Genomic DNA, 8,451 nt, shown 5'->3' with positions numbered 1-8,451 from the left:
AGTGTAAGCACGGACTGAAAGGTAAGATTTTTTTTAAGCTTCTCAAAAGCAGCACTTTTCTCTTTAGCAGTCCATATGTAAACATTTTTCTTGGCCTAGTCATGTAGTGGCCCTGCTATTTGAGAGAATTTTAGCTATGAAGCGGCTATAGTATGCACACATACCAATAAAGCTTTGTAGCTCATGTAGATTCCTTGGGTTAGGCCATCCTTTTATAACCTCAAGCTTGGTTGGATCCATACGGATATCATCTTGACAGATAATATGCCATAAGTACTGAATCTCTTGGAGGAAAAATTCACTCTTCTTTTGCTTAATGAAAAGTTTATTCTTCCTCGTAGCTTGAAAAACTACCTGGAGATGTTGCTTATGCTCCTCCAAAGATTTGGAGTAGATGATAATGTCATCAAAGAGCACTCCAGTAAACTTACGTTAGGGTCTAAAGATTTTCTCCATTAGGCGGTTGAACATGGCTAGAGCATTTGGCAAACCAAAAGGCATGACGAGATATTCATAAAGACCAAACATTGTACGAAACACGGTCTTTACGATATCTTCATTCACTATCTTATTTGATGATAGCCACTTTTAAGGTCGATCCTACTGAAGCAGGTTAAACCTTGTGTAGCTTATCAAACAGATCTTCTACTCGTGGTATGGAAAATCTATTTTGATAGTGATACAATTTAGTGCTCGATAGTCCACACACATGCGATGTGTCATCTTTATTTTGCACTAAAAGGACTGATGAACAAAAGGGAGAGGAGCTAGGCCTCATGATCCCTTATCTATTAATTCATGCACTTGCCTCATAATATCCTCCTGTTGAGCTTAAGAAACTCTGTAAGGAGGTTTACTAGCTGGTGAGGTCCCGAGTAAAATCTCTATCTTATGGTCATCATCCCGTCGTTTTGGAGGTAATTCCATAGGATGTCATCAATAAATACAACTTGGAATCTATTTAGACAATTAGACACTTCTAATTCTTGTTGATTCCTACCACTTTGTTTTGTTAAAACATTAGCATCATTTAGAGACTCTTTGACAAAAATAATGTACGTGGAAACCGAGCTTTTCATTGACTTATAAAAGCAGGTGAATTTACAAGAGGTATAGTATGACTCGACTCATTGGTATCTATATATATATACATGTTCTTTTCCCTGTAGGTGAAATAAATTCTTCTGTCAAGGAACTTCATGCTGGCAGCCATACAATTGAACCATAATGCCCCTAGGATAACATCCTTATGTTGGAGAGGAGAGATGAAAAACTCTTCTTTGTTGATGTAGCTTTGGACATGAAGCCTCAACTTCCCAATCAAGGAAGTAACAGAGGCTTGCTGTCCCTTGAAAGTTCCATCAACTATTACAATATCTCCCATCTCAAAAGCTTGTATGCCTTGCTTTATGGCCAACTCTGTTGATTTGAAGTTCTGAGTAGAGCCAAGATCAAATAGGATGAAGCCATCATGCTCCCTCACCTTTCACCAAGCATAGGAAAGGGATGACCCTTTGCAATGAGCATCCTCTTTTGAAGCTTTGATCGTGGAAGCTCTAGAGTCTCATTGTGGGCATTTCTTTTGGACAAGAACGATAACCGTGTCCTTGCTCCCCACACTTAAAGCATTTGTGATCTTTGCAAAAAGCCTCTAGCTCTTCAGGAGAGAGTTATTTTTACCTTTATAGACTCCCTTCTCCTTGGTCTTGTTGTTGTTGTTGTTGTTGTTGGAACTGCTGTCTTGGGAAGAACTTTGAGCATTGTTCTTCCGCCTTTGAATCATTTCCATCTTTGTTTTCCATGGGCTTGGCATTCCTCTTAGCCCCTTGTTGGAAATTAAAACGAGAAGCAACCACAATGTGGTGGATGACTTCAATGATAGAACCAAGCCATTATGAGTTGAAATACTTGGTCATTTCTTCAGGTAATCCCGCTCAAAATTATTTATTTTGTTGGTGGTCTATCTTTTGAAAGATTATAACTTTGACATATAAATCTCAAAACTTGTCTACATATTTGTGGATAGACTCATTAGAGAGTAACTTTAAACTGCACAATTTAGTGAGCACTTTATCTTTGGTGTTGCTTGCAAGGAATTTCTTCATGATAGAAGCTTGTAGAGTTTTCCATGTCTTTGGATCTTCGTCGTTGCCACGAAGGCTAGCCCACCGTTGACAAGAAGATTTTTGAAAGTGCATAGCTACATGATATAACTTGGAGGATTTAGTGAAATGATCATCTCCAAAGGCCACACACATCAAATTGGTAGATGAAGGACAATACTTTATCAGTAGCACCAAAGGAGCCATCATAGGTGAGAAACGAGATACTCTTTCCTCTCTCTTTGAGCTTCTTAAGCTTGTGGGACCTTTTCCAAGCAGGATAGGATTTGTGATGTCCTCTCCTCTTGTATTCTCTAGGAAAATAGCCACTGCTTCCGTGGGAAGAGGAGGAAGGTGATGAAGAAGAAGAAGAAGAAGAAGAGGGTGATATCTTTCTCGCCTTTTTCTTCTTTTGTTTCCTCTCTTCCCTTTCAAAGTGACAAGGAGAAGGACTATAGGATGATATTTTCCTCTTTGGAGGAGTTGGGGATTGTCGAGACCGCCTTCTTCATTGAGCCACATCTTCAGAGGAATTTGGAGTCACTTTTTTCTCGTTCATTGGATTCCTCCTCTTCTCTTATCGAAGAGAGTCTTCTTTTGGAAGTCTCAACAAGAGGCTTCCTAAGCTTTATATCTTCTTGGAGAGGTAGGGACATCCCATAAACACGAAGTTGTTGAGTAAATTCGGCTTGCAAGGCAGGGTTGTTGCCCATAGCTTGTCGCAACCTAGTAACAAGATAGTTCACAAACATTGGGGCATCATCAATAGCACCTTCATGTGCAAAATCAAAGTTGTCAATATTCATTCTACTCTTTTTATTATTGTCAGCCATGCTAACTAAACTTATGTATATGATACTTTGTGCTTTGGTACCCTTAAAAACCTTAGTTGCTACTCTTCTTTACCTTTGAAAATTAGCTCTCAAGTAGCCACAACCATGGTTTAGAGATTGTTGATTACAAAGAGTAGTGAAGAGGATCTAACATTGCTCGGTTGATTATGGTTCCTATTGAGCTTGCTAGTAGCTCAATAATGGTTAAGCCAAAGACAAGACTCCATTATTAAGTCTATAGTTCCCAACGGTGTTTTCAACTAAGTACTTTTCAACCAAGTTAATAGATCTCTACCCCACTTACTCTCTTGCAATGAGCATGTCCAACCTTTCATGGTTAACTTAAGGACCTCTCCTCTTAAGCAAGAAACGATAAACCAATAGCTCTGATACCAATGTAATGGGATATGGCTATAACATCGACCATAGCACAAATCAAAATATTAATAGTGAGCAGTTCCTTTAAGAGAAAATTTTAAGAGCATAAGAAGAGTAATTGATTCAAAGTAGCAAAATGAACATTAATCCTAATCAGCTATGCATGAATAATACTTGTGTAAAAGAGAGAGAAAGGGTTAGAGAAATTGACAACATTTGAGGACCGGATTTATGTGGAGCCGGTCCCCCCTCCAAAAGGCTTTTGTATTATCGCTTCTTCCATAACGAGAGACTTGGTACAATACAAGCTTTGTGTTCCTTGAGACCTAGATGGTGCAATGAAGATAGAGATCTTCATGCACCACAATTATGCTTGTAGCTTAATCTAATGAAAGCATTAACTTGTCCCCCTGGCCTCAGTCCCAAGACCTCAAACACCTTTGTGTTGGAATTAGGGTTGCAGGAAAACGCTCAAAGCTTGGAGAAGATGAAGGAAGCTCAAGGCACACAATAGAGAGTGTGCAATGGAAAGATAGATAGCGCTAGGATGTCCTAACGATTTGTAAAAAATGGTTGATAGCTGGAATCTGGGCAAATGCTAGGCGAAGTCCAACCAAACTAACGCAGACTCGCAGTCACTGCATGGAAAGTTTGTAGCGACTAGCAGCTGAACTGTGCCATGGAAATAGAGTGCATTAGATATAAAATAGAGTTCGTGGTTCGTAGGTTTGTAGGGCGACTTCCACGAAGGCAAGTCTGATAGGAGTCCCATCGCAGGTTTTCTCTCTCTCTCTCTCTCTCTCTCTCTCTCTCTCTCTCTCTCTCTCTCTCTCTCTCTCTCTCTCTCTCTCTCTCTCTCTCTCTCTCTCATAGGGTGGTCTCAAAGAGCGCAGCAGCAAAAATCTCAAGCGTTCGCTCCCTGCAAAATTTTTCAGAAGCAAAAATCCTGAGCGTTCGCCCTGTAAAATTTGGTGTGAGTGGCTAACACTGTTAGCAGCAGAAATCCCGAACGTTCACAATCTCGTGTGTGCAGAGTGTGTGTGTGTGTGTGTGTGTGTGTGTGTGTGTGTGAGAGAGAGAGAGAGAGAGAGAGAGAGAGAGAGTTATAATGGAGATGGTCGTTATCTGCATGCAGTACCGACAATTTTGTGTGTGTGTGTGTGTGTGTGTGAGTGAGAGAGGGAGAGAGAGAAATTGATTTTTACAACAGGTCCGTTTATCTTGGGTACATGATGTGAGGGTTGTAATTTAGGTTTTTTTAAATGAGCCTCTACAAAAGTGGACATAAGCTTGCTTATGTCCTACAAAATGAGTCTCTACAAAAGAGGACATAAGCTTGCTTAAAGCTTTCTGTGTGACAGTAATTGTTCTTTTTTGCTTTATTTAGAGAGAGCACGCATACACAATGGCTTCGTTGAAAAATAGTGCGAGAGGTGCGGCCAATAGCACAAGCGAAGAAGGCGTCCCCGTTAAGAAGAGGGGGCGTCCTCGAATGATTGCAAAGGAGAGGTCCTCAAACGAGTCGAAGAGGCCGAAAAAGTTAATGGAGGCGAGTGTCACAATCTCCATGAGAGGGGAGGACATAGATACATGTCTTCTTCCACGCGTTGATGAATTCTTGCAGAAGGAGACATTAGCAGGGATGTGTGCAATGGAAAGAGGAGGCAGTGTTTTCCAGTTGCATTTTCAGATGGTGGTTCGTATGCTGTCGTCGTCCTTATTGCCATCAACAAGAAGTTGAAGTCATACTTGCATTGGGACAAGGAAGGGCCGGCAGGTGCGAACATCCTGTGCAGAGCTCTAAAGCAAAAAAATATGCATACCTTCCAGGGGATGGTAGGCTACTGCATGAAGGACGAAGGGGAGGTGCACTTCCAGAAGCTGACTCACAATGTCACTGTTGATGATATCAACAAGGTGTAGAGTTGTATACCCTTTATAGTGTAGACGACCTCAAGAACAGGGTATGCCTAACACCGAACAATATTTTCCACCGTGCTGCAATGTATTGGAAGTTCAAAATGCGGCACCCTCTAGGGAACGATTTCTTGTCCACCTTGCACATCATGGTGCGTACCAAAAAATACTACCCTTCATCATCGTGGATCATTCCTTACCAAGGCCGAGGAATGTACCTGAAAAAGATAAGAGCGATGTAGCACTGCATGGCTTTTCCCTCAACCGTGACTTACCAGGACATAGTCAGCATTTTTGTGGCCAATGACTTGTACGCCAATGCACAACCAAGAGCCGATTGGTTTAAGTCCCGATGGGATGATATAGAAAGGTTAGCATCATATTATTCTGCTTTCTTTTTCATCGTTCATTGCTTTAGGTACTTGTCATTGTCTGTTAATACCAAGTAGCTTATCGATACCACCGCATTTAAATAGACCAATGTGGCCGATCCAAAAGCCAATGTTATTATCATTGATGACGGTGATGATGACGACGAGGGCACATAGATAGGCGATGATTTCATGCCTCTCGTGCATCGTATAGAGGCAATACTTGTTGCATCTTGAAGGTTTATAATTCATGACTATTTGTTTTCCTTGAACCTCATTTTTTTGCCGTTGGATTCTAACTTGTTGGGTTCATTCTTGTTTATGCAGATCATAACAGAGGAGGGGGGTCATTTGAATGATGTGGAGGCCACTGACATGGAGGACACATTGGAGGAAATGGAGGAAGGTCCTGTTGAAAGATTAAAAAAAATCATGCTAACAGATTTGGACTGAGGTCCATGGCCATGACAATGGCACCCTTAAGTTCTTCATAAAAGAGTCTGTAGAGTCAATAAAAAATGTAGTTCAAGATTGTCAAGTAAATGTAGCGATATCCAAGTAGCTCAACTAGAGCAGCAAATATTGTCATTACGCAAGGAGGTTTCATCTTTAAAAGTGCAATTGAATAAATTGAATGCACTTGTGATAAGATTCAATAATGTAATCGGACGTTTCCATTCATGAATTTAATCTGATTGCTCTTCGTTCTCTATCGGACGTGTAATTGTCATTTCTGTTTACTTGTCATTACACATCAACTTGAATTTATGCCTTGCCAGTTTTTATGACTTGTTGTTTATTATGGCGTTCCTTCACCTTCAAGATTCCTTGGAATCTTTAAAGAAATAAATTTATTTTGAAGTCTACTAGTATGTCTTTGCTAGAGTGATGGGCTACAATGCACGGGGGAAAAAACCTCCTAAAGAGGAAAAAATGCCCCGGAGGTCCTAGTCTGTCCACACACATCACTGCCACATGTATATGGTAACAAATCCCCCCTGGAGTGATGCAGTGAACAAGAACTGGCACATGAGTAAAGGGAAGTGTCATGCCCTGAGGACATGATCAGTCCAGAAAGGGAGTAAGCCCAAAGCTTTGCGGAAAGCTTTGAGCTTCTGACGAGATAATGCCTTTGTGAAAAGGTCTGCAAGGTTGTGCTGTGTTGGCACATAAGCCAAGCTGATCTCTCCTACTAGAACCTCCCCCTGACATAGTGGTAATGCACCTCAATGTCCTTTGTGCGAGCATGAAAAATTGGGTTCCTCGCAGCTGCCAATGCACTCTGACTATCTGTGTAACCATAGCTCGAAGACTGCCATGTACTCAACCTCACAACTCAAAGTGTCCACAAGTGGTTTTTGTTTCAGCGTGTCAAAACAACCAGCCCAATCTGAGTCTGGAAAAGCATGTAAGTCTGGCGGCAATGATCCCCCCTTGGGATAAAATAAGCCAAGATGTAAAGTGCCACTAAGGTAGTGGAAAATCCTCTTGACAGCCTGCCAATGCTTAGACCCTGGGCTATGCATAAATCTGCTGACCTGTGAGACTACAAACTGAATATCTGACCTCGTACTGCATACATAAATGAAGCATCCAATAGCAGTTTGGTAAAGAGTGACATCAGTAGGATCACCAGCGTCATGAAGACTCAATTTCAAATCTATTTCCATGGGAGTGGCAATAGGTTTGTAATCCGCAAGTCGAAACTTACATAACAATGTCTCTATGTAACTTTTCTTACACAAGGCAATACCACTATCACACTGCTTAAAATGTATACCCCAAGTAATGATGCAACAGCCCCAAATCTTTCATCTTGAAAGTAGCATTCAAATTAGCCTTAAATTTAGCAATATGTCTCTCATTTGGTCCAGTGATCAGCAAATCATCTACATAAAGCATAACAATCTGATACATAAGATGCATGGTGAGAGCCTGAACGAGTAAAGGTGTATCCAATTTACTGTCCTGCAATGTATGCACTAGCCATTTTGGCATACCTCTAGCGTGCTCATTTTCAGTCATTTCCTCATCAAGTACATCATGTACATTTGATCAGTAATAGGCTGATTTGTAACATTTTCAAATACCTTCATAAGCTGTATATACATTTGCGTCATTGGAATTTAAATTTGCATTTTCACCACTCAAAAAAGGCAACAAAGTGTCATAAATGTCCTGTGAGCTTACATTACTATCTCTAGTACATGACAGCAAGGACTGAACAAAATCTTCCACAAACACTACATCTCGTGAAGCCAGAATACACTTTGTTTGCAAATGATACAACCTATAACCTTTACTTTTAGAACTATAACCAACAAAAATACATTTGATAGCCTTATCATCCAATTTTTTGCGCTGTGTTTATGGCACCAAAGCATATGCCAAACAGCCAAAAATACACATGTGCTCAATATAAGGCTTTCTATCATGCCATGCTTCATATGGAGTAATAAATTGCAAAGATTTTGTAGGACACCTGTTTAGTAGATAAGTGGCACACATGATGGCGGCAAAGCTTGACTTCTGACCATACATCGTGCCATTTTCGTAAGTGACACGTTTTTCCTCTCAGCAACACCATTTTGCTGAGGTGTATAAGGCACTGTACATTGGCGTTTTATCCCACAACTAGCCAGAAATGCATTAAATTCATGAGACATATACTCCCCCCCCCCTCGATCGGAACGGAGGGTGCCCATAGTACATTTCGAGATATTTTCAGCCATAGCTAAAAACTGTTTGAAGCGCATAAAAACTTTGGACTTCACTTTAAGCGAAAATACCCATGCATGCCTGGAGTAATAATCAATGAAAGTCACAAAGTAAAGGTAATTGCCCAAGGAC

Source organism: Adiantum capillus-veneris, chromosome 11 (genome assembly GCF_014529385.1).
Source record: "Adiantum capillus-veneris isolate H3 chromosome 11, ASM1452938v2, whole genome shotgun sequence".
NCBI classification, from domain to species: Eukaryota; Viridiplantae; Streptophyta; class Polypodiopsida; order Polypodiales; family Pteridaceae; genus Adiantum; species Adiantum capillus-veneris.
Note: the sequence above shows the minus strand (reverse complement) of the source record.